This window comes from Panthera uncia, chromosome E1 (assembly GCF_023721935.1).
Source record: "Panthera uncia isolate 11264 chromosome E1, Puncia_PCG_1.0, whole genome shotgun sequence".
Lineage (NCBI taxonomy): Eukaryota > Metazoa > Chordata > Mammalia > Carnivora > Felidae > Panthera > Panthera uncia.
In genome coordinates, this window is record NC_064814.1 from 51,533,404 (window position 1) to 51,560,341 (window position 26,938).

At 43.9% G+C, this 26,938-nt stretch overlaps 1 protein-coding gene across 1 annotated transcript in view; it reads left to right on the forward strand.

The window, feature by feature from the left end:
- Positions 1 to 26,938, forward strand: part of LOC125927592 (heparan sulfate glucosamine 3-O-sulfotransferase 3A1) — a 101,549-nt gene that overhangs the window by 72,286 nt on the left and 2,325 nt on the right. The gene's annotated exons all lie outside the window — the stretch shown is intronic.

Sequence of the window (26,938 nt, forward strand, 5' to 3'; positions counted from 1 at the left end):
CGAACTCACAGACCGCGAGATCGTGACCTGGCTGAAGTCGGACGCTTAACCGACTGCGCCACCCAGGCGCCCCAGTATTATTCATATTTTTAAAATTCACATTATTTATATGCATAATCATACAAGTAAACAAGTGTGAAATATATGTTCATGAAAGAATACTTTCCCTTAATTCACTCTGATAATTTCTATCCTATCTTATTTTATTCAATTCTTTTTAAAAATTTTCTTAATGTTTATTTTAGAGAGAAAGAAGGAGAGAACGAGCGGGAGAGGGGCAGAGAGGGAGACAGAGAGAGAATCCCAAGCAGGCTCTGCATTGTCAGCACAGAGCCCGATGTGGGGCTCGAACTCATGAACTGTGAGGTTGTGACCTGAGTGTAAGTCTGACACTCAACTGGCTGAGCCACCCAGGCGCCCCTATTTTATTCTATTTTTTTAATGTAGGTGACAATCTTGTAAAGCACTGACTCTGAATAAGGGGTGATTTTGCTTCCCAGGTGACATTGGGCCATGTCTGGAGACATGTGTGGTTGTTGTCATGCTCTGGGGGCAGGGGGGAGCGTGTTACTGGCATCTGGTGGGTGGGGATTGGGGACGCTGCTCAAACCCCACGTTCCACGGGACAGCTCCACAACAAAGAATTATCCATCCCAAAGTGTCAGTAGCGTTGAGGTTGAGAAACCCTGATCGAAAACCTACCAATCTAGAAACACCTCTATGCTCGAGTTTCCAAGAGAGGGGGAACGTTGCCTATAATAATAATATGCCAGGGGTCTTTCCGGAGGGATAATAACAACTTTTGTCTTCATGGGGACCCCACAAAGCAGACCCGTTTTGCCTTATTCGAGTGCCCGGTGTATGCTCTTCTTCGAGTTTACGTCAACTTGTGAGACTTAGGTCTTCAAAGTACGGGGCACTTTGAGGTTAAAACGTTAATGAGTGTGTCTCCAAGTGTCCATGAAAGCTGATTCAGCGCTCAGGGCAATTAGCAGTGTTGGGTCAGAACTAATGAGCTCTGGGTGGAGTGGTTGGTATTTGAGCTTAGTGGGGCATGAACACCCAGCAGCGGTCCACTTTTTCCTGACCTGCTTGCGCCTCTGTTTCTTCAAAACCCAGTAGTGAGAAAATTGCTGACATGGCAGTTTACTCCCCATCAGGCTAATTACTTCTTTTCCCAAGATCAAGACTAGAGTTTGGAAAGGGCTGGAGACATCTGTAAGCAGAGAACATCCTGACTGCTGGGGCAGGGACGCTGAGGCGGTTTTGTACCCTTCAGAAGAAATGGGCGTTTAGCAAAGAATCAGAAGGCGAGACGCCACGCAAGGCGGGGGGACTTTTAACGTGATCTGGAGAACAACATGGCCAAGAAGCAGGTTGTGGGTACAACTCAGTAATGTGGGTTTGGGGACTGTGCCACCACAGACAGCTGCTGCTGGGGAGGAGGAAGGGACGGCAGTGGCCCTGGGCACGTTCATCAGAGCTCGCATGAGCCACTGAGAATCTGGGAGGAAGCATATGAAGTTGCTTTTATTTAAAGGGGTTGAGGGGCTACCCGGGTGGCTCAGTCGGTTGAGCATCCAACTTCAACCTAAGTCATGATCTTGCTGTTCAGGAGTTCGAGCCCCGCGTCGGGCTCTGTGCTGATGGCTCCGAGCCTGGAGTCTGCTTCGGAGTCTTGTGTCTTCCTCTCTCTCTGCCCCTTCCCCACTCATGCTCTGCCTCTGTCTCTCTCTCTCAAAAATAAACATTAAAAAAATTTTTTTAGACTAGAAAATAAAAGGTTTGAGGCTGTCTCTGCAAGCTCTCAACAAACTCAACATGTAGGGATGTTATTCTAGTTTTTCTGGGAATAAGCGATTTATCTGAGTGGAAATGTTTTGCACATTCTTTCGAATTTTTAGCTCTACAGATCGCTATGGGTTGCTTCTACAGACATGCACTGGTTGGGGAATGTTGGAGAGGCTGTTCTGACATGGAGGGCAGGGTCTTAGATTTTTGTCCCTATTTGATTCGTATGATGTTGGACAAATTATTTTATGTCTCTTAGGTAGGCACTTGTAAATAAACATTTATATTTACATTTAAATGTAAGTGTATGGTTGGTCTGGTATGATTCATAAAGGTGTGTTTTCCCTTGACTGTACTATGGGTTTAAGAGGACTGGGTAATCATGGAACTTCCCTGACTCTAGCCGATCTTTTCTATCTCCCCAAGTGGACATTTGGAAAGTAAAGCATACCAGAAAGGGACATTAATAACGAGTCAAGGAGCGCCTGGGTGGCTCAGTCGGTTGAGCCTCCCACTCTTGATTTTGGCTCAGGTCATGATCCCAAGGATCCTGGGACTGAGCCCCATGTCGGGCTCCATGCTAAGTGTGGAGCCTGCTTGGGGATTCTCCTCCTCCCCCCCCCCCCCGCTCTCTCTCGCTGCCCCCTCCCCCCACTCGTACTTCCTAATAATAATAATAAAGTGAAAATCTTTTGGTTATAAGAGATAGGGAGAGGGTCCATAGCAATAGCTCATCGGTTCATTATTGATCCTTTGCCAGACGTCTCACTATTTTTAACGTAGAAGTAGGGAGATGATGGCAAATGGCTGAATTTGATTTTCATAACAGGAGAACTTTGGCTATTTCCATTAAATGGATGAGGACACATAGACAAAGAGAAATTTTGATATTGTGGCTCATCCACCTATGAGGAAATGGGACCAAATACCTCCTACCTCTCAGTTCTGTGCTTCTCACCAAGGGATGCTTCCCTGATATTTTGGGTTTCTACAGTTATTTTAAACGCCCCGCAGGCAGTTAACAGCACTTGTTGAAGCTTAACGTGGGGAGGGAAGTCCAACCAAATCCATAGTAGTTTGTAATTACTGTCTTTTTCTAGACTTGGTGAAGGTTAAGCATTAACCACATCTTCTTCTGGATGGTTGGTATGAATGAGTGAAATAACTGTACGCATCAGTATCCAGCCACCTGATCTCATTTATTTTAATCACCTAGTCCACAAACTAGATCAACCTCAAGGGGTTTAAGAGATCAGGTGGCTGTCCCTGGGGCTAGAAATACACACACCACCGCCATCGTCGTCATCATCCTCATCATCATCGGCATGCTAAGTACCTTCAGAGTATTTGCTCATTGGTACGTCGTTTCAGGTAGCTTGAACAGTTTCCGTCATGGCTTCTATCATTCAGAGTAGACACCATGATTATCTCAGTGACCACCCCCCCCCCCCCAGGAACCCCTTGCACCTTTACAGCAGAAAAATGGGCTAAAAAAGAGTGGTTACGTGGCTCATTCACCGATGTTCTATTAGTGTCCAGACCAGAACAAAAGCGGGCTGTTCTAACACTTTTGCACATAGAGTCGGTGCTGTAACCATTTAGACTTACCCTTCAGGCGGCAGGCAGCTGCCAGAATCAGGATCTATTTTCTTATCTACTCTATTTTTGACATTTAAAGAACGGGGTAGAGAAGGACAACGAATCAAATCAGAAGCAGCAACCCCGTTTCTTAGAGAGTACAGCAATGCTTTCAGTGTTTGACCGCCCATTCCATTCCCTGGAGGTAACCACTATTAATAGCCGGTGTGCATCTGTCCAGATATTTGGTAAGCCTGTGTTATATACAAATACAGCGTATTAGTTATCTGTGGCTGAAATAATATTCCATGGCATTACCACAAAACCTCAGAGACATACAGTTCTTTATTTTACAAGGCTGCTGGGTTCCACGCTTGGTTTGCGATCTGAGCCAGCCTTGTTCATGTGTCTGTGGTCAGCCGTGATTCAGCCAGATGGCTCTCTGATCTTGTCTGGGTCTGCTCACATGTCTGGGAATCCGCTGGCTGAAGGCTGATCTAGGGTGGTCTTTGCTCGGATAACTTGGGTGACTCAACTCTGTCCTCCTTGTCTGTCATCCTCCAGAAGCCTGGTCCAGACATGTCCTCACAGTAGTGGCCATGCTCAAGAGCACGAGTGGGATAGACCAGAGGCTTTTCAAGCCTCTCCTTGAAGTAACTATACCCTTGCTAATGTCCACCGGCCAGAGCAAGGCAAGTCACGTGACTGAACTCAGTACCAAGGAACGGGAAAAGAGATTCCACTCAGGATTCAAAAAAGCTGCAAAATCCATGGCAAAAGGCAAGGATGGAGACAGGTGCAAAAAATCGGGGCCATCAGCACTATCCACCTAATGATCACTGAACGTCTCGTAACACACAAGCATTGTTTTTTTTATATTGTAGGCTTTTAAAAATATGAGATAATACCCTATCACTTCATGGCTTACGCTAGTTTGAAGACCTTACTTAACTTCAAACAGATTTGAAAAGATCTTAATTTGAAAAGATGTAATTCGATCTCTTTAACACTGAAAATATTCCATTATAGGAGCGTACCAGAAGTTTTTATCCGGTCTCTTAATGATGGACATTTAAGTCGTTTCCTGTTTTGGAGACCATTTTGACAGTGCTATCGTGTGCACCTGATTGCATAAATGCTTGTGTATTTATACTGGTATTTCTGGAAATTGAACCTGTATATTCAGGACTTAGGGATCCATCGCACTTTATCCTCCCGCAAGACTGAGCCACTGTCTCTTAACAGCTCTGTGTTTTCAAACGCTATTTCTTCTGGAATGCTCACGCTTCTCTGATTTGACTTTGATAAACACTAGCAAAATCCATGGTAAAGAGAATGTACACAATTGAAGATGGGCTCCCAGCCTCCGTATCACACTCACTCTGCAATAACTTCAAGTTCCCAGCATGTGCCATTGACGTGTTCTGGAAGCTACTTAGAGCTCAGTTGTCATCAGCACTCTGGTCTCCACCCAACCACCACTGTATTTGTGAAGCTTCTCCACAGTCCTTAAGCAGGTCAGGCGCTCCTTCTCCAAACATAATGAACACTCCCATCCTGGTACTTCTCCCACTGAAATACATTTGTTGTTACGCCTTTCTCTTTGAGAGGAGGATCATTGCCCTTTTGTCCGTGAAGTTCCATGTTCCAGTTAGGGTCCTTGGCCAAAGGAGGCAGTCACTAAATGTTTGCTGAATAAAAAATCACTGGGTGGCTCAGTCACTTGAGCCTCTGATTCTTGGTTTTGGCTCAAGTCATGATTTTACAGGTTCATGAGTTCGAGTCCTGTGTCAGGCTCTATGCTGACGGCCTGGATCCCGCTTAGGATTCTCTCTCTCTCTCTCTCTCTCTCTGCCCCTCTTGCGCACTCTCTCTCTCTCTCAAAATAAATGAATAAACAAGAAAAATCTTACGCTTGTAAGATGCAGATGTAAGATACACTTGTAATGTCTTGACCATATAAGAGTAATTCAGTAAATATTTATTCGTTCATTCGTTCAAACATACTTGTTGAAATTGTACAGTGAGTTGGATATGTTTGAAATGAGAGAATGGGGAGAGAACAGGCATGTGCCTTCTTGGAATGGAATGGTGTTTTTTAGAGAATGATGAAATTTCAGTCTTTTTGCCCAGAAAAATGCACATATGCTCACCCTCACATTTTTACATACACTCACGTGGGCTCGCTACCTCTCGATTCTTACTCTCAGAACTTAGGTTAAAAACTTACTGCCTTCAGTTCGTAGGAGCATGGCCCCATGTCAGACTTGACTACACCAGAGGCAAATCTGGGTACTTGAGGTTAGATCATCATTATGACCGACTTGCCCATCCGTCATAGTTCTTAATTCTTACCTCGTAACAAGTGTGCAAGTGGCCAGAATATGTATTCTGTCATATCCATATCTTAATCTATATTTTATTTTATTTTTCTTAATCTATATTTTAGATATCTAGTCTACCCCTAAAATATTTTTGACACTCATGTATTCTTGTAGGCTATTGATAATGAGATAGATGCAAATGGAAACATCTGTCACAAATATGCCATGTGACCTGTTTGACATTACATAACCATAATTCTGTGTAAACAAAGATATGTTCAATTTATTGGAAGAAAGAGTTTCAACGAAAATTGCCACGTAGGACATAGGACTTCTGCATCTTAATAAACATTTTAAGGTATATTTAGATAAAATGAAAAGTCAATAACCCATTCAAAATAGTAGCAAAAATAGCTATTTAGGAATAATGGCAACAAGAAATACACACAACCTGCCTATAAAAAACTTCACTGGGGACTTGTGACCAAAGAGTTCATAAACATGGCACCAAAAGCATAATCCAGGAAATAAATGGATAAATTGAACTTCATCAATATTAAAACTTTTGCTCAGCCAAAGACACTGCTAAAAGAAAGACAGGTACTATGTAGTATCACTTTTATGAGGACCTAAAAAGAAAAGTCAAAGTGAAACAGAGAACAGAAAAGTGGTTACCAGGGGTGCCTGGGTGGCTCAGTTGGTTAAGTGTCCAACTTTGGCTCAGGTCATGACCTTGCACTTCATGAGTTTGAGTCCCACGCCGGGCTCTGTGCTGACAGCTTAGAGCCTGGAGCTTGCTTTGGATTCTAGGTCTCCCTCTCTCTCTGCCCCTTCTTCCCCAAAACTAACATTAAGAACAAAAAAACTGGGGTGCCTGGGTGGCTCAGTTGGTTAAGTGTCCAACTTCGGCTCAGGTCATGATCTCACAGCTCATGAGTTCGAGCCCCACGTCGGGCTCTGTGCTGACAGCTCAGAGCCTGGAACCTGCTTCAGATTCTGTGTCTCCCTCTCTCTCTTCCCCTCCTCCTCTCATACTCTGTCTCTCCCTCTCTCTCAAAAATAAATAGACCATTAAAATCAGATTTAAAACAAAAAGAAACGTGGCTACTGAATGCTTGGGGTTGGGGAGGTAGGGACAGGCTGGTAAAAGGGCACAAACTCTCATTTACAAGATGAGTAAACCCTGAGGATCTAACATAAAACATGGTGACTGTAGTTGGGAACACAGTTGCATAATTGAAATTTGCTAAGGGAGTAGCATTTAAATGTTCTCCCCCCAAATAAAAAAGAACGGGAAAAAAAAGTTCAAAATTTAATCATCACTAAATAGTCAAGCAGTCATGAAAAAAAAAAAAACAAAACGAGAAGACCAACCACAGACTGGGAAAACATTTCAGAATCCCGTATCTAAACAAGGACGTCTAGGTAGAATTTATAAAGAATTTTACAGGGCACCTGGCCAGCACAGTCTGCAGAGCATGTGGTCCTTGATCTTGGGGTCCTGAGTTAGAGCCCCAAGTTGCCAGTAGAGTTTACTTAAAAAATAAATAAATGTACAGCTTAAAATTTTTTTAAAGAATATATAAAGAACTTTCAAAACTCAGAAGTAAAAAAACATAAATTAACAACCCAATTTAAAAAATGGGCCAAAAACTTCAACAGACATTTCCCCAAAGAGGCAGTTGAGCAAATGAAAAGATGTTCAGTCTCATTAGCCATTAGGAAAATGTAAATGAAAACCACGATGAGATACCACTGCATAACTGTTAGAAAGACCAAACACACACACACACACACACACACACACACACACACACCAAAGAAACAAAACAAAAACAAAACACAACCTTCACAGAGTATCAAGTGTTGACAAGGGCTGAAACAATTGGAATTCTCATACATTGCTTTGGAAATGTGAATAGTATTGCTACTCTTTCAAATAATTTGGCAGGGCGCCTGGGTGGCTCAGTAGGTTGAGCGGCTGACTCCTGATTCTGGCTCAGGTCATGATCCCAGGGCTGTGGGATCAAAGCCCCACATCGGGTTCCGCACTAAGCATGTAGCCTGTTTAGGATTCTCTCCCTCTCTCTCTCTCTCTGTCTCTGTTGCCCACACTCTCTCTTTCTCTCTCTGTAAAATAAAAAAATAATAATTTGGCAGTTTCTTGGGAAGTTAAATATATAACTTATTGAACGACCTGGAAACCAGACAACTTGCTAGTTATCTGAGAGAGAAAAAAAAAATCAGTTCACACAAACCTACACCAGATGGTTTATAGCAGTTCTGTTCATGATGGCTGAAAACTGGACCCGACGCGACTGTCCTCAACATGTGAATGAATAAGAAAAAAGCTGTGGTATGTCCATACAGTGGAATACTACTCAACATTGAAAAAGAACAAGCTCTTGATGCATGCAGCCGCTTGAATGGTTCTCAGAGGCACTATGCTGAGTGAAAGAAGCCAGGCTCAAAAGGTTATATGACAAAAATTTCCATTTATCTGATATTCTCAGAAAGTCAAAATTGCAGTGATGGAAAGCAGATCAACATTTGCTGGGGGTTAGGGATGAAGGAGAGGGTAAGACTACCAAGCGAGAGCACAACATCAGAGTGATAGATGTGTTTTATACGCTGACTTGAGGTCATGGTCACACGAATCTAGATACCTATCGAATTTCATAGAACCATGCTCCTAAAAAAAGCCAGTTTTGCCGTGTGTTCATTTAAATACGAAATAAAAGATAAGTTTTATTAGGAACGTAAAAGAAAATCTGTATGAATGAAAGCCAGCTCATCTTTGTAGATTGACGGATTCAATACAGCGAGCTGTCGTTTCTTCCTAAATTAGTCCGTGCATGTAATGGTGTTGTTGGTGCCAGTGGAGGTGAAGAGGGGAAGAGGAGTTGATGCACATATTTTGTAATTCCTTCTTTTGGAAAAAAAACCCATTTAATACATAAAATAAAAAGAAAACATTTTCAAGAATAGAAGACAGAAGCCATGTCATTTTAGATTTAAGACATATCCTGAAGTTATAATAATTTTAAAAGTGTCCTTCTAGTGCCAACATAAACATAGAATAGCAGAACTTAACACACACGACATTGACATGGGATTTCAAATATGGAGTGTCAGTCCTGGATGAAAAGTCAGTTATCTGTCATTTAAAAAAAATTAGAATTCAATCTCAGCAGTCACTGAAAATGAATTTCAGAATAAACTTAAAATCAGAGATGAATGTCTGTTTCATGTTAGCAGCAGCACAACCCTACGTAGAAAACATCATCAAAGAAAAACAAGGGTCATAAAGAAAAGACCTGGAAGATGTAAAGACGTTTAAAAGTTTTTGTAAATACCAGGGCTCCTGGGTGGCTCAGCCGGTTAAGGGTCCGACTTCGACTCAGGTCATGATCTCACAGTTCATGGGGTCGAGCCCCGCGTCGGGCTCTGTGCTGACAGCTCGGAGCCTGGAGCCTGCTTCGGATTCTGTGTCTCCCTCTCTCTCTGTCCCTCCCCTGCTCCTGCTCTGTTCTCTCTGTCTTAAAAATAAATAAACATTTTAAAAAATTAAAAATTTCTGTAAATACCAGGGCGCCTGGGTGGCTCAGTGGGTTAAGCACCGACTCTTGATTTTGGCTCAAGTCATGATCTCCTGGTCGACAGGCTGTGTGCTGATGGCAAGGAGCCTGCTTGGGATTCCCTCTCTCTCTCTCTCTCTCTCTGCCCCTCCCCCCTCAAATTAAATAAATACTAAAAAATTGTAAATACCGTAAACAAAGAGATTAAAAATGACAAATCAGAACATTTGCTACATATATACAAAAACATGTAAGTGTATATAAACACATACATAAAAATGTGTAAGTATTGTCAATATAAGGAAAATGCTTAAAATCTAAGGAAGAAAGCATCCCAGCAAAAGAAATACATAACCAGGAAATGTCTTTAAAAAAATCATATAACTAATAAACATCTGGGAAAATGCTCACTAGTTTAAAATGTAAGTATTAAAATATTGAAACATCATTTTCCTATGTTTATCAGCAGTTATTGTGCAATGCCAAAATGCATAGTATTAATTAGGCCATGAAAAACATGTACCTTAATCTACTGAAGTAGAAATAAGATATTCAAAAAATACATTAAAATTCAAGGACAAAGTGTAAATAACCTTCATAGAAGACAAGTTTGCAACACGATTTAAAAACTTTCAAAACATACCTACCTTGGGCACCTGGGTGGCTCAGTCGGTTGAGTGCCCAACTCTTGACTTTGGCTCAGGTCATGATCCCAGGGTCGTAGTATGGAGCCCTACATCGGGCTCCCGGGCTCCAAGCTGAGTGTGGAGTCTATTTGAGACTCTCTCTCTCTCTCTTTCTGCCCCTCTCCCTTGCTCGCACACTCGCTCGCTCTCTCAAAAAAAGAAATAAAAATAAATAACAAACAAAATACACATGCTTTCCTTTCCAGGTCAAGAAAATAATAAAACATTAGAATCTTTACCTATGGAAACAACCTAAGTGCCCAATGGTAAGGGATTCAGCAAACACTTTATGGCGATTCGTACAATGGGATACTGCACAGTCATTTAAAATGAAGTCGATGCGTAGTTCGTACCAGGAGTGATGTTTTCTGTTTATCCCTAGTGCTTTTAAAAAGCAGTGTAGAACGGCATATGCACAAAATAATTTCATTTTACAAATCAGTTATGAAGAAATGCATAGTCTAGATGGATATATTTTAAAATGCTGCATCTGAGTGATGGGTTTTGGGTACTTCTCCTTTTTAGGATTGCATGCTTCTCTGATTTTTCTCCTATTTCTGTGGTGTAGCTTTTTGACGTGTGCAATTTTTATTTCATTTTTTTTTATATTAAAAATATACTCGTGGCTTTAAACGTCAAGCATCCTTCCTCCAACCTCCTGCCTGTTGTGATCCTTCCCACCCCAGCCCGGTGTTTCCCTGTGGCCCCCTTCCCAAGGGTCTGTCTATGAATAGGGGTTCCAGATTTCTCTCACTGTTGCCAGAATTCTATGCCCTAAGGTCTGTCACAGTTCTGTTGGTCGGAAGCCAGAAGATCTCCTTCTCTTTACTGGCATTTGTCTGGTGTAAGAGACCAAAGAAAACAAAACCCTCCACGTATTCCAAAATTCCATGAAAGAGTCCTATCACTCACTCATGGAAAGGTGTTTTGGCCCCAGAACTCTGTAGAGCATTCCTTGGAATATTAGTAGGTGGAAATCGCGATAATTATTAAAAATCTGTAAGTCTGATCTGCCAGTGTTCTGGAGACAAAAGACAACGTACCCCTTCCGTTGTCTTTGTTTCTTATTCGTTAAACTTCAGACTTCAATAGTTACTACTGTATTGTTCTCCCTTTTCCACTATTGACCTGCTATTCTAATTAGTAAAGATTTCAGAGTAGGGGCGCCTCGGTGGCTCAGCCGCTGAAGCACCTGAGTCTTGGTTTTGGCTCAGGTCGTGATCTCACAGTTCGTGAGTTCCAGCCCCGCATCAGGCTCTGTGTTGACAGCAGGGGGACCTGCTTGGGATTCTCTCTCTCTCTCCCTCTCTCTGCCCCTCCCCTGCTTGTGCTCGGTCGCTCGCTCTCTCAAAATAAATAAGTAAAACTTAAAAACGTTAAAACAACGTACATTCGGAATGCAGGTGTTTTCTGGATGGTCTCACCCTAGATCCTGTGACTTTTTTCTTCCCCTGTGCAATCACTCAGATATTGTGAGAGCATGTCTGTGACATCTCTCATTTGGAAAGTCCAGCTCCTGAGGGCCCTCGGGCTTGATTGGAACCAGAGCCTCCTTTGTGTGCCTGCTTCTTTTTTAGGATGACATTTCTGAGTCCCGTGACTTCCCTCAGCCCTGACCTCCACGCCGTCCGGTCCCTGAACACGAATGCAAGTGGAGGTCCCGTAAGCTAATAAACTGTTAAATGACATATATTCTCTTCTCCTCTATTTAGGGATATTCTTTCCTAACAACGGAACAGAAAAGTATGTTGAAATCTATTGTTTTTTTTTTTTTACATGTCTGAAAGTATTGGTCAAATGCCAGAGGTAACTAGATGTCCTCCTGTTGCTCAGCTGGGTATTCTGTTGATGGGTCAGCAATGCTTAGACGGGTCGTAAAATTAGGACACACACAAATCATGAGCTAGTCTGTACTTCCACGGTATCTTCCGTTTTTTATGCTTAATTTCAGGCAGATGCTGATTCTGTTATAATTTTGTCCTATTGACAAAAACTATCCAAAGCAGGGATTGGAAAAGGCGTTTTTCTGAAAGGGCCCAGATAGTATTTTATTTTATTTTAAATGTTTTAAATTTATTTATTTTGGAGAGACAGAGGCAGAGTGTGAGCAGGGGAGGGGCTGAGAGAGAGAGAGAGAGAGGGAGACACAGAATCCAAAGCAGGCTCCAGGCTCTGAGCTGTCAGCACAGAGCCCGACGCGGGGCTCGAACTCACAAGCCGTGAGATCGTGACCTGAGCCGAAGTCAGACGCTTAACCGACTGAGCCACCCAGGCGCCCCGATGTTTTGTTTTTAATTTACACCCAAGTTAGTTACCTTGCAGTGCAATAATGATTTCAGGAGTTAGAATCCATTGGCTCATCCCCTATGCGTAACACCCGGTGCTCATCCCAACAAACGTCTTCCTTAACGCTTCGTTTTTAAAAATGGGGATTGCACATTATGAAACATTTTCATAAAATTAGAACCGTTCCGAAGCCTGGCTTTCAGCATCCACCGGGCTGCCCAGGCAAAGACTTCCGTGTCCTGCTTTGCCTGTTTCCCCCGGACCCTACGTATTCACGAGGTTTTGAGTAGCACCATTCGCTTTGTGATGCGGAACGTCCCTCCACCTCCCAATGCACCTGTTGTGAGCACAGAGCTGGCCTGTGAGCACCTCTGGGGCCGTGAATTGGAAGAAGAGGTGAAGCCAGGACATGAACGCTCAGCATCACTAGCCGAGCTGGTGCACCTGCTACTTTCGTATCCAGTAGGTACTGCGTGCTCTGTGATCAGCACCATTCGATAAGCCACTTGTCTCTTCTCGCCGCGAACTGCTTCCCTCCCTCAAACCTTCCCGGAACCAGATCTGTGTCCACCTTCGTGTCCAAGTCAGCAGAAGCCCAGACCCGTGTCAGTTGTCGGCATTCAGCCGTTTGCTTTAAAGACACGGGGGGAGACTTGTGGAAGCTTCTTCCGGGACCTGAGCAGCGTTAGTCGTGAGAGTGGATGTCTGTGGTAATAGGTTGTGTCGATAGGCTAATAAATTTGTATGTGTGCAGCGAGGACTTTCTGAATTTGGGGCGAGGGGAGGGCTCTGAGCAGGGCTGTTTCTTGTCGAAGGGCACCGCTGATGCCGTTCCCCGGGGTCCCTGGAGGAGCTTTGATGGCTTTCCCCTTCAGAATGGCGTGTGGGACAGCCACATCGACCGACCGTGTCTAATGGACACTCGTTGACGGCTTTCCCAAAGTTTATTTTGTCTGTGTGCCTCGTTTCACGATGATGTCATGATTTTGGAGGTTTTCTTTATAGCATACGGGTGACATTCTGTGCGTGGGACAGACTGTGTATCCTTTTCTACTGTTCAAAACCAAAAGCTGGTGGCGGGGGTCACCTGCTGGCAATTTTAGTAAGAACCTCCAGGCAGTCCTAATCCCCCAGATCATGCAAAACCGTAGCGTCGCTTTTCCTGTTGGAAACTTAAAAGACACATTGAGAGGCGCCTGGGTGGCTCAGTCGGTTAAGTGTCCAACTTTGGCTCAGGTCATGATCTCGCGGTTCGTGAGTTCGAGCCCCACGTCGGGCTCTGTGCTGACAGCTCGGAGCCTGCAGCCTGCTTCGGATTCTGTGTCTGGCTCTCCCTGCCCCTCCCCTGCTTGTGCTCTGTCTCTGTCCCTGAAATAAATAAAGTTTAAAAAAAAATTAAAGAGAGACACATTGACTTGGCACCTACTCTGTGTCCGGATTGTAACAAACAGAAGGGAAAAAATAAAGCAACGGAAAGAAGCAAACATTGCACAAATGTAACAAAGGACCTTCCTTCTGGTTTCTCTGCATCCTGCCCTCCGCACCTCTCTCTTACCTTTCCCACTGTCCTTAGATTGTCCATTTCCAGGCAAGGAAAACACGTTTCTTTCCTTATCTCCAGCAGCACATATGCAAAGAGCTGATAATTCCAGGCTATGAGAGAGCTCTGCATCGAAGCAGCTGTCCACAGTAGCACACAGCTGATAGCACAGCTCTCAAACGGATCATTTATAAAACTCCTGTCAAGGCCAAGACAAGCCTTGATGGGGCTTTGTGGGGGCAGCCGCCACAGAGCCGGGAGACGTGCCCACCCTCGGCCCCCACTTCGGTTAGCAACCCCATACTCCCCTTCTAGATTGTTGATCTCCTAACGCCGGGTAAACTACCAGACGGGACCAAGAAAAACCAATTCTTGTAATCAGGGCTCACGTTCAATGTCACTTTCTGCCTCAGAAGCACTGTAAGGGAATTTTCCCTCTACGGGGGGATTTTATCTTCCAGGGACTTGAAACGTAAAGGTGGTCGAGCCCTGTGCGTAGGGTATTTCTAGGATTAGAGAAGAATGTCCTATTACAGAAAGAGAGGGAACCGGAGGGGCTCAGTGGACCAGAGTCTGTGCTAAGCTTTGTCTCCCTTCAGCTGACTTCTCAGACCTTTCTGCACCTGAAATGATGGGGCTGGATCAGCGAGGGTTCTGAGATCCTTCCTATTCTAATACTCAGCACTAGCCTTTTCTAGAACATTCTTGACTTCTTTGTTCTCACTTTCTCCATCTCTTGTCTCCCTATAAGCAGTCTCCTCTTTCAACCTCCCTCTTTCTCTCTCTCTCTCTCTCTCTCTCTCTCTCTTACACACACACACTTCTAAGGGTCTATAAATAACAACCTTGAGATCCTCACTAATTTAATTATACTTTACCTTTGCTATGTATAGTCCTTTATTGTAACGAAATGTAGAATCATTCTTTAAGACTTATTTCTACTCTGATTTTATTTTATTTCATTTTATGTTTATTTTGGAGAGAGACAGAGACAGAGCACGAGCAGAGGAAGGGGAGAGAGAGAGGGAGACACAGAATCCAAAGTGGGCTCCAGGCCCCGAGCTGTCAGCACAGAGCCTGATGTGAGGCTCTCAGAGCCTGATGACCCAAGAACCGTGAGATCGTGACCTGAGCCGAAGTCGGATGCTCAATGGACTGAGCCCCGCAGGTGACCCTGGATATTCTCTGATATCTTCATACAACATTGGGACAAGTGTGTCACTTCCCAAGAGCCAGACGCCTTTTAAGAACAGAATTGGGGGCCCATGGATACAGAGTTAAAAATGATATTTTAAATCTGACAAATGCCTAAATTCCCCAGTGAAGTAAACTTGGAAGGAGAAAATCAGGGGGTTGAGGCAACGAGCCTTGTAAAAAACTGGTCTATTTCTGTACTTCCTAAGAGTCGATGAATGAGATAATTTGTGTCATTGCTTGGGAAACCCATGGTCCTACACAGACATAAAGGATTAGTGCTTGAATTTATGATCTAGGATGACCCCAGCTCCTTCCCTTTCAGGATTATCCTCCTCTCTGACCTGGATACAGATGTATTTTCTGCCATTTCATGAAGCCCTCCCCCCCGCCCTGCCCCAATTATCAACCAAGAAGCATTGAATTTTCTCTCCTCCCCTGGAGTGCCAAGGAACATAATGTGTTTTTTGTTTGCTTGGTTATTATTTTTTTAATATTTTTTTTTTTTAAGAGAGAGAGAGAGCAAGCATGAGTGGGGCAGGGGCAGAGAGAGAGGACAGAGGATCCCAAGCAGGCTCCCTGCTGACAGCACAGAACCTGGTGTGGGGCTTGAACTCACAAACCGTGAGGTCTTGACCTGTGTCAAAATCACTGAGCCACCCAGGTGCCCCTGTTTGGTCGTTTTTTTTTTTTTTTTTTTTTTTTTGTTTATTTTTTTTTGAGGGAGAGAGAGAGAGAGCGTGAGGGGGGGGGGGAGAGAGAGAGAGAGAGAGAGAGAGAGACAGACAGACAGAATCAGAAGCAGGTTCCAGGCTCCGAGCTGTCAGCACAGAGCCCGACTCGGGGCTCGAACTCATGAGCTGTGAGATCACGACCTGAGCCGGAGTCGGACGCACAACCGACTGACTCACGCAGGTGCCCCAGTCGGTTCTTTTAAATGAGCTTTCTCCCTTTGTCATCAAGCCTGGGGAGAGTGAAGAACCCTTTCTCTTTTTTTACTTGGCCGTTCACAGTTTTAGAAGGAATCTGCTATCAGTGGCCCTAGGAAGTATACCAGGTTTTTAGCATTGATGTTGACGTACCTTGACCACAGTTTGGTTACTAGAATCGCACGTCTAGGGCACCTGGGGTGGCTCAGTCGGTTGAGCGTCCGACTTCGGCTCAGGTCATGATCTCACAGTCCGTGAGTTCGAGCCCTGCGTTGGACTCTGTGCTGACAGCTCAAAGCCTGCAGCCTGCTTTCAGATTCTCTCTCTCTCTCTCTCTCTCTCTCTCTGCCCCTCCCCTGCTCATGGTCTGTCTCTCCCCAAAAATAAATAAACATTAAAAAAAAAAAAAAAAGAATCCTATATCTTGATTCGGTCAGTGTGGGAGCCGGTTCAAGAACATAAGTCTTCCTCTCCCACAGAAGCCAACTCAAACAACAGCTAAAGGGAGTTTTATTTCCAGCCTTACAAGTCACGTTTGGAGGGGGGTCCGACATCACAGCAGCAGGAAAAGAAATACTGATGTGTTGGGACCTTGGCCCGAGGGGTGGCGGGCTGACAGCGCTGGGAGCTTTCCTGCCCCAGGCTCACGGCATCAGGGACCCCTGGGAACCACCTTCACGCCAAGGCCATGCAAAGAGCATGTGTTTCCTAGCATTTTCTGCTGCCAGAGGCTTCCAAAAGCAGACACACTGGTTGTACAGAGTAAGAAAATGCGTGGTGAGCGTGAGCACCAGGGCCAGATTTATTGACTCCTCAAGGTAAATTACCTGTGTGTTACAGCTCAGGGACTTTCCTTTAGGAAGAAAGCCTTTGGAAACCACGTTCTAGCTCTTCCTGCCTGTTTGCAGGATTCCAAGCAGAAACATTTTTCGCGGTGTGACGGTGTGACGAGTAGGGAAGAAACGTCAGGCATGCTGATACATTTTGACAGAATATCGAAGGTGGCCAGTTACAGCAACCGCAAGAGTCCTGCTAAGGCTGCTGGCATGCCTGGGGAGGTTCAAAGATTTTCATATTCTGTCTCTTTTCACTCATCACCGTGTGTCTTTGGACAAGTCCCATTCCCTCTCTGAACCGATCTCCAACTGGGAAATGATATTAACAATTCTAGCTTTTCGCTGCTGTCGTGAGATGCGAGAAATAGACGTCAGATGGGGGTCTGCCTACGGTAAATGCTTAGTAAGTGTTCATTGGCTTCTGTCTTCAGATACCTCCGTTTGAATTTTTGGCTGCCCTGTGTCTGTTATTTTTCACAAAGCCCTATCTGTGAATCTTCGTCTCCTAGCCGGTCTAGCAGTGACCTCTTGTTTTGATGTCGAGGCCCAGAGAACTGATGTGATTCGCTCAAGGTCGCACATTTTAGGAACAGCAAAATCAAGATGAATTCGCTTTCCTAGTCCCAGTTTTGAGTTTCCTGTAAAACCATGTTGTCCTCGTGGAGGTAGGTGATCCATCCGGGCCATATTTTATTGTAAAATCAATAATGCTTTGTCCTCATTAGAATTCTTAAGCAGAAATCCTAACCTTTAAAAATTAGCCTCAACTCTACTGAAAGAAAAACATATTCTTTTCCTTTCTGGGGGAAAAGGGAGCCCACTTCTTTCTTCAAAATAACTTTTTTTTGGCGGGGGTGGGGGGGAGTGTTTATTCGTTTCAGTAAATTTCCTGGCATTTTCCATGTGTAGGCCTTTGGGATCTTCTTCGAAAACTGCTTTGTTTCCATCGTAATTCAGCTTTTCAGCCTCATCAAAAGACCTCTTCCTTTCCCGCATAAGCCTCCCCCCCCAACCCCCCCCCCCCCCCCCCCCCCCCCCCCCGCCCACAGTCTAGGTCTTTAGCTCATGTTAGCAGAGCCTCCTACCCCAACTAACCACCTACTTTGTTTCCTCGTCCATCCCAGCGTGCAGACACATTTCTTATCTGCATTCAGTTCAGAGTTTGGGGCTCCCAGGGTCTTCACAGATACCCTCTGGGCAGGTGTCTCACGATCCCACATTCTCCACCTGTCGGATTTGCCCATCCAAGCCATCTTCAGTGTATTCTCATCCCGTTCCTTCTGTCTGCTGACTTCCTCTTATCCGATGCAGTGGACATGAGCTTGCACTAGGCACTGGGGCACCCATCCGTCACCTTCCGTACTGCCTACGGGAACTTGTGTATGCCACTTAGGCTCTCTGAATCTCAGCCTGCTCGTCAGAAAAACTGGGGAGCACGATGCCTGTCTTATCCCTCCTGGATCCGGGTAAAGCTTGAAGCAATTGCTAAACTGTTTTTGCAAACATAATGCATTCTTTATCACCGCTGTTGACGCTCTAGAGACACATCCGCTGTGATGCCTGATGCTGTGAACACTGCTGTGCTTACAGAGCCATGAGAATCAGTGGCCCGGGTGTGGGACAGAGGTTAGGTGGCTCCTGTTCTGATCACTGATCTGGGCGAGGGCGGGGGGAGAGGTCATTGAGAGGACCACTGATTCCCGTGTATGGGAGCTGAGCTCCTTTTCCTTTATGATCTGAATTTCCACCAGTTGGAGATGCAGTTGGTTTAGCAAACGCACTGTTTTGAATGGCATGTTTTTCTTGGAGAATTAGGGAGAATTGGTCCATTTATTTTTTTATAAGTGTTGGAAACGTTTTACCGCAATGTAACCGAATCCAGAAAAGGACACAAATCCTGCATTATGGAGGGGGGGTTACTTCCATCTCTCCAGAGGCACCTTGTGCCCTGTTCCAGTCTCTCCCTCCCCCAAGGGCATCCACTGTCCTGACATCTAACACTGTACGTGGATTTTGCCTGTTTTTGAACTTTTTAGAAGAGAAATCATTCAGTATATACAATTTTGTCTCTGGCTTGTGTTTGTTAATAACGTTGTGTTTTGGGGATTCACTCACAATTTACATCATCAAAAACGATACACACACACACACACACACACATACACACATGTATATGCATATGCATACATGAATTTACATATATGTATACATACATGTATACATATATATGCTTCTATTTTTGATGGATATTTGGGGAGCTTGTCTTTGGGGCTCTTGTGATTAACTGTGAATGTTCATGACCATGTCTTTTGATGAACATATGTATGATTTATAATTTTTGTTTTAATGTTTATTCACCTTTGAGAGAGATAGAGACAGAGCATGAGCAGGGGAGGGGCAGAGAGAGAGGGAGGCACAGAATCTGAGGCAGGCTCTGGGCTCTGACCTGTCAGCACAGAACCCGACGTGGGGCTTGAACTCACGAACTGTGAGATCATGACCTGAGCCGAAGTCGGACACTCAACCGACTGAGCCACCCAGCCACCTATGCATACATAGGGTATGATTTCTATTGCATATGGTCCTGGGAGCACAATTGCTAGGCCATAGGGTATGCATATGTTCTGCTTTGGTGAATAGTTCCAAATAGTTTTCTAAAGTCTTTATGCCAGTTTATACTCAGACCAACAGGGAGCCAGTTGTTGCACATCTTTCCCCATATTTGGAATTCTCTGTGGTTTTTCTTCTAGCCATCCACGTTGGGTGTGTGTTACTGTGTTTTAATATGCATTTCCTTGATGACTAATGAAGTGCAGTACCTTTTCATATGTTTATTGACGATTTGGGTACTTTAATTTTTGTATGCAGTGCCTGTTCAAGACATTTGCCCATTTTTCTTTTATGATGTCTAGTTTTTTTTAACTCGTTGATGGTGTAGGAACTCTTCATGTATTACGGATATGCATCTTTTGTCAGGTAAATGTATTTTAAATACCTTCTTTTAACACCTGTCTTCTTACTCTCTTAATGGAACCGTTTGATGAACAGGAGTTCCTATTTTTAATATAGTCCAATTCATCATTCTTTGTGGTTATTCTTTTAAGACACTTCAGAAATACTTGCCCCCCTCAATCATTAAGATGCTCTCCTAGGTTTCCTTACAAAAGTTTTTATTATTTTGTCATTCGTGTTTATGTGTACCAGCCATCTGGAGTTGCCTTCTCTCTGTGGGGAGAGACCGAGATTTATTTTTCCATGTGAATAACTGGTTAACCAAACTAAAAACACAATGAGGGAGGGTAATTTTTTAAGGAAGAAGTACCTCTGGAGAGGGCCAGCAGCAGTTCCAGCAGGAAGGCAATATGAGGTCAGTGTGAATTCAGAGGAAATGGCCCAAATGAATACAAAGGGTGAAGCACATAATGAGGTCGGTTCTCTTTTATACTTTCTTGAATGTATTACACGCGTGATGACTATGTGTTGTGAGTGCCATCAAGGGCTACCTCTTGGTGGTGCCCTTGACTGTGCCAGGTGATGGTGGTGCACACAGCACTAGAGTGGCGGGTGGCCTTGTCTCTGGGACTGTCACTGGACATGGAGGCAGATCTATCTGTTCAGCAGTGTGGCAGAAGGAAAAGTCTTCTGGGTCACCTGAGTACTCCTATCACAAAGTACTCAGTTGACTTAGGGCTTAGGTAAAAAAGAACAGACTATTTAGCAGGTGTATTATGGTTCCTACTTGGCCATTTCCTGTACCACAGACATCTGGAAAACTGCTCAAATACAACTGGAGGCCCACAGAGATTGATCCCAGTGAGACTGATCAGATCCAAAGTGAAATCCTAGGGCATCTGGGTAGCACAACATCCCGAGGCACATGGAAGTATTCCCAAACAGTTTCCTTCTGGGGACAGGTGTGCCACATGGCATGGGAAGGAGTTGAAGAACTGAGCTCACCTCTCTTCCACCGGAACAGGCCAGTCCTTCCAAATAACTTGGCTTTGCCAGGCTGTGGCTTTCAAACCAGGCACTGTCCTTGTCTGAACATCATACACACAGGGCCTCTAGTGGACAGGTGTGCAGATGTCCCGGGAACATGTCAGAGGGTCTCTGATCTTCTCTGGACCCTTGTGATCTGGACTGGATGGGGTTTTCCTGGAAGCTGGAAATTCTAAACACCAGGCATCCCCTTCTCGAGAACAATCTTGGTATGTCCCTTGCTATAATGGTCGTGTCAGTACTGCTTATGGTCCAGATTTCTGAGCCCTTTGGCTTGATTTTTTTCGGGTGAGGTGAGTAAGCGGAGATTAGAGAGGTTGAATGACTCACTCACAGTCACCCAGCCAGCAGTGGGCAAGAAGCAAGCCACAAACCTCATTTCTTAACCAGACAGCTCCAGATACGACATAAATTCTTATATTCCCCTTTGGTCTAGCAAGAGGAGAGCGAAAACCACAGCCTCTCTCAGTACCTTGTGCTGAATTCTTCATGATCTGCAAAACCAGAAAGGCTCTTCTGTCTGATTAAATTCTGTGGATGCAATTGGAAGCCTTGTCTTCTTGGTGCGTTGTGTTTTTTTCTTTAACGAATGACAACATGATAACAATCGACAGAACGTAATATTTCCCATCGTAACCGCTCTTAAGTGAACAGTTCGGTAGTGTTGAGTGCATTTACATCGTGGAGCAATCATTCCCCAGAACTCTTTCCATCTCACAAAATTAAAACTGTGTACGGTTAAACAGCTCTCCCCTCCGCCCCCACAGCTCGTGGGAACAACCATTCGACTTTCTGTTCCTATGAACGTGATGGCTCTAGAGACCTCACATACATAGAGTCACAGTCCTTCTGTGACTGGCTTATTTTTCAGACCATAATGTTGTCAAGGTTCGTCCTTTGTTGGAGCACATGTCAGACTCCCCTTGCTTTTTAAGGCTGAAGCATATTCCATTGTGCGTATGGGGCCTGTTTTGTGTATCCGTTCATCTGCCGATGGTCACTTGGTTGCTTTCGCTTTTTGGCCGCTGGGATTCCTGCTGTGTCCCTGTTGGTGCCATCCACTTTGTAATAATCCTTCATTTGCTTGTGAGATCCCCTCTTACCCTTGGCTTCCTCGGGGCGGGGGGGAACAAGCTTATCTAATGTTTCCTCAAAATTCTAAAAAAATTTTTTAATGTTTTTTATTTGAGACCGGGAGACAGAGCATGAGCAGGGAGGGGGAGGCAGCAAGAGAGAGGGAGACACAGAATCGGAAGCAGGCTCCAGGCTCTGAGCTGTCGGCACAGAGCCCGACGCGGGGTCGAACCCACAAGCTGTGAGATGATGACCTCAACGGACTGAGCCACCCAGGCGCCCCTCGAAATTCTGGTTTTACCCATTTCCCTATCTCCATACCTGCTACCACTGTCTCTAAATCTGTGTCACTGTTGAGAGGTGAAGTTGGGATAGGGTACATAGCTGGGAATTGAGGCCTCGTAGGACATACCCTCCTATCTACCAATTGAATTTCTCACTCCCCACCCCAACTCGTTCTGTTTTTAGGGAAACTTCACGCGTCTTACTGCACACACCTTTCTTCTCCTTTAGCCTGTCTGGTGTTTCTTCAAAACTGTCATGATACCGGGATGGCTTTCTCCCTGCCCATTCGGGGCCCAAGTCCTGGCACGGCGTAGGGTCCCAGTCTATGCCTCACTCAATAAGGAAGGTTGGTTTGCAGGTTGTCCTCAACAGTTTGAAGTAAGATATTCCAAATTACACGTGCATTTCCTTTCCTGTGATAGATGAGCTCGAGTTTGACCGTGACAATTCAACTTGCAGTGTGGAAAGGAATAAAGAAATTAAAAAGGAGATTCCTCTTCAGCGAATCCTGTCGCGAGTCCTTTTACAGCGTCAGCTTGGTTAAGGATCTGCGTAGACGATGATTACTTGGTTTCTGAAGAAAGTAGCCTGCAGGCAGCTTCCAGTTAACTCCGACTCCCCATCCCCACCCGCCCTGTTAAAACCAGTCCGTTTCTTCATCCTGTGGATGACAGTAACGAATGTGTTTTTCTTCTGAAATCCCATTTGAGCTGTTTCCTCTTTTAAACGCCTATCTTGGATAGCTCTTTCCCCTTCTCTGTTGAGATCATTTGAAATATGGTTTCTTTTTTCAGGGACGTTAGCCGGGTTTCCTCTGGTGCAGCACAATCTGTAGCCATAATCTCTGCTGAAAGGCTGCTGGGGAATCTGTGCGTTCTCCAGAGACAGGAGGGGGGGGGGGCGGATTGAGATCACCAACCAGCAGTTTCTGAGCGAACTCTGTTTTCTCTATTTTACTGGCCAAAAAAGGAGGTAGAGTAGTTTGAAAGTCCGAGATCATAGGAAAGGAGGCAAGAATGTGTACTTTTTTTTTTCATCAGCCAATCCTTTTTCGTATCACGTCACTGACATTGAACGTTTGCTTTTGCTGCCCCAGACCTTTTCACACAGGTGCTCAAATTTCCTTCACTGATTTATGCCAACAGTATCTGGATGGATCTCCTGGCTCATCTTGGAAAAGCGTAACCTAAGCTTCCAAAGGGGATTGGCCTAGCCAGTTTGTCAGATCTCTGTGGGGAGCGTCACCGTGACGAGTCCGTGAATGGAGGTCACACAGAGACACCAGTGCTGCATAAGGCAGTGACCGCAATCTGGGTCTTCCTCATGGCAACACTGAACTCTGGTCTTGGCGGAATCTTAACCCCGACCGGAAGGCGTATTTAAGGAGTGGGAGAGGATGGGTAACGTGAAAGGTCCTTTTGCAGAAAGAATTGCAGATTTCTTAAAACAACGAAAAGCAACAGAAATCAGATATCTACTTCTCAAGTCCTTCTCCAAGGAAGAAAGTGAAGATAACCTGACTGAAGTAGCCAAGACCGCAAGAATCTGAGAATACCCAGCATTACTAAACTGACCCAACGTCAGTGGCGTATTGCCACAAATATTGAGGAATCTGCCACGAGGAAGCAGAATTGCTGTTGCTTTTTTTAAGTTTTCATGTAAACTCCACAGTCAGTTAACATACAGTGTGATAATGCTAGTTTCAGGGGTACGATACAGCGATTCAGGAATTCCACACATCACCCGGTGCTCATCGTAAGTGCCCTCCTTAATCCTCCTCGCCCATTTTACCCATCCCCCCCCTCTCATAACCATCAATTTGTTTTCCAAGTTAAGAAGACTCTGTTTCTTGGTTTGCTTCTCTCTCTCTCTCTTTTTTTTTCCTTTTTTTCTCATTTGTTTTAGTTCTTAAATTCCACATATGAGTGAAATCATATGGTATTTGTCTTTCTCTGACTGGCTTATTTCACTTAGCGTAATACTCTCCAGCTCCATCCATGTCATTGCAAATGGCAAGATTTTATTCTTTTCTGATGGCTGAGTGATATTCTGTTGTATATATACCACATCTTCTTTATCCATTCATCCACCGATGGACACTTGGGCTGTTTCCATAGTTTGCCTATTGTAGGTAATGTTGCTATAAACATTGGGGTGCATGTATCCCTTTGAATTAGTATTTTTCTGTTCTTTGGATAAATACCTAGTAGTGCAATTGCTGGGTCATGGGTAGCTCTATTTTTAACTTTTTGAGGAGCCTCCCTATTGTTTTCCAAAGTGGCTACACCAGTTTGCGTGCCCACCAATAGTGTGTGAGGATCCCCCTTTCTCCACATCCTTGCCAACAGCTGTTGGGGAACCAGAATGTTTATGAACCAGTTGATATGACATCTGAGACAGACTTTCGGGTAATTTATTTGTGGAGGGAGGGAGTAGAAATGGAGGGTGTTATGAATGACGTGAAATTGGCCACTAGTTTTGTTTTTTTTTTTTTTGACGTTGGATGTAACGTACATGAGATTTGCATTACCTTTCTCTCTACTTCGGGGTGTGTTTGAAATTTTTCTTAATATAACGTTAGCATTATTTTACTCCAGAGGCAAACTAGAAACGCATAACCAAATTAAGAGGAAAAAACAGTAAACCCACCTTTAGAAATAAAAGTAAAAAGCAATCCCAGATAATACCTGGATTAAAAAGGAAATAAAAAGTATAAAACACAATTAACATATTTATGAAAATGACAACAGTGTGTGAAAACGTGAAACTTGACCAAATTTCTACGTCAAGGGGAAATAATGGTCTCAAAATGATTTTATTACTGGAGAAGAGAGATTGAAAATAAATGAAGCATCCTGCGAAATGAATTTGAAGAACAACAGAGCAGAAAAAGAAAAAGACAAAAGGGAGCATTAAAAAAGCTAAAATGCAAATAAATGAATTTAAAAAGATAAACGAATCTAGAAAGCAGAAAGAAAGGCAGAAAACACAAAATTATGGGAGACTGTAAAATTACGGTCAAGACTGGGATGTAAGGCTGGGTGACTTAGAAACATCTTAATTGCCAAAATTGACACAAGACAGAGTATTTACAAAAAATAAGTAAGTAAAACTGAAAAGGTTTTTGAAAATTCTAGTTTCTGGGGCGCCTGGGTGGCTCAGTCGGTAAGTGTCCGACTTCGGCTCAGGTCATGATCTCGCGGTCCGTGGGTTCGAGCCCCGCGTCGGGCTCTTTGCTGACAGCTCAGAGCCTGGAGCCTGTTTCAGATTCTGTGTATCCCTCTTTCTCTGACCCTCCCCTGTTCATGCTCTCTCTCTCTCTGTCTCAAAAATAAATAAACGTTAAAAAAAAAAAAAGAAAATTCTAGTTTCTTTCCTATCCTGCCTCCCGCAAGAACCAGTATTAGATGGCTTTGTAGGTAATGCCCCCCAAATTTAAAGAACAGAAAATTATTTTCTACTTAAACTTCTCTAGGAAATGGAAAAATACAAAACATTGCTCAACTCATTTGTGTAATATTTCATAGTCTAACAATTGATTAAGCTATTGATCAAGAGAAAAATGACCGGAACAGCTCATAATGAATATGAATGAAAATCCAAAAGAAAATAACGATGAGCCAAATACAGGTCTATATTAAAAGAAAAATAGATCAGAAACGGTCTGTATTCCAGGAATAAAAGTGAATCCAGTGTAAGAACATTTAGAAGTTCGATTCTTCTTATGATGGATCAAAGAACAAATTTAGTCATTGAAATAAATCTCCAAAATACATTTGTTCTAGTAATGATTTGTGCAACAGCTATTTCTTATAAAACTTGTAATTAGGGAGACAGTGCTTTTATATCAGATGGGGGGGTTTAATGGTAAGTAGTACGTTTAAAATGGAAGAATAAATAGGTTAACTCTCCTCCTCACACTTTAAAAACATGTTTATTTGTTTATTTTTAATTTTTTTTAACTTTTATTTATTTTCGAGAGACAGAGAGCAAGCAGGGGAGGGGCAGAGAGAGAGAGAGAGGGAGGGAGACACAGAATCCAAAGTAGGTTTCAGGCTCCGAGCTGTCAGCACAGAGCCCAACACGGGGCTCAAACTCATGAACTGTGAGATCATGACCTGAGCTGAAGTCAGACACGTTAACTGACTGAGCCACCCAGTCGCCCCTGTTTATTTATTTATTTTGAGAGAGAGAGAGAGAAAGAATGAGTGGGGGAGGTGCAGAGAGAGGGGGAGAGAGAGAGAGAGAGAGAGAGAGAGAGAGAATCCCAAGCAGGCTCTGCACTGTCAGCTCGACCTGGGACTCGATCCCACAACCTGTGACACCATGACTTGAGTTGCAGTCAACAGTAGGATGCTTAATCGACTGAGCCACCAGGTGCCCCTCTCTTACTCACACTTTTTGACTGGTCCTGAAACCCATCAGTTCCCAGTAAGACCACGTGCTTGAACTGGATAGCAATGTCTGCTCCATCAAGACTCCAGTGGCATATTTTTCTTTCAGCGTGGCCAAGTGATGCTAACGTTCATCAGGAAAAATGAGCAGACAAGAATCAAGAATGTTCTGAACAGAGAGCCAGAATTCACTTTGTTGTCGTGAAAATATAACATGATAATAATGCCATAATCGAGCCAATGGATGTAGACTGTTGGAGTGACACCTTTTCAAATTATTAGATTAAGTTTAATAAGTCTTGTCTGTTACAGGAACATTCAGAAATTCTAAAGGGAAGTATGCTGTGTACTATGCAGGGGCATTAGGTTAAATCCAATTGCTTTGTTTATAAGAAAACTGCAGAAAATGTTCAGGGTATTTTAATACCTTCTCATAGTAGTCAT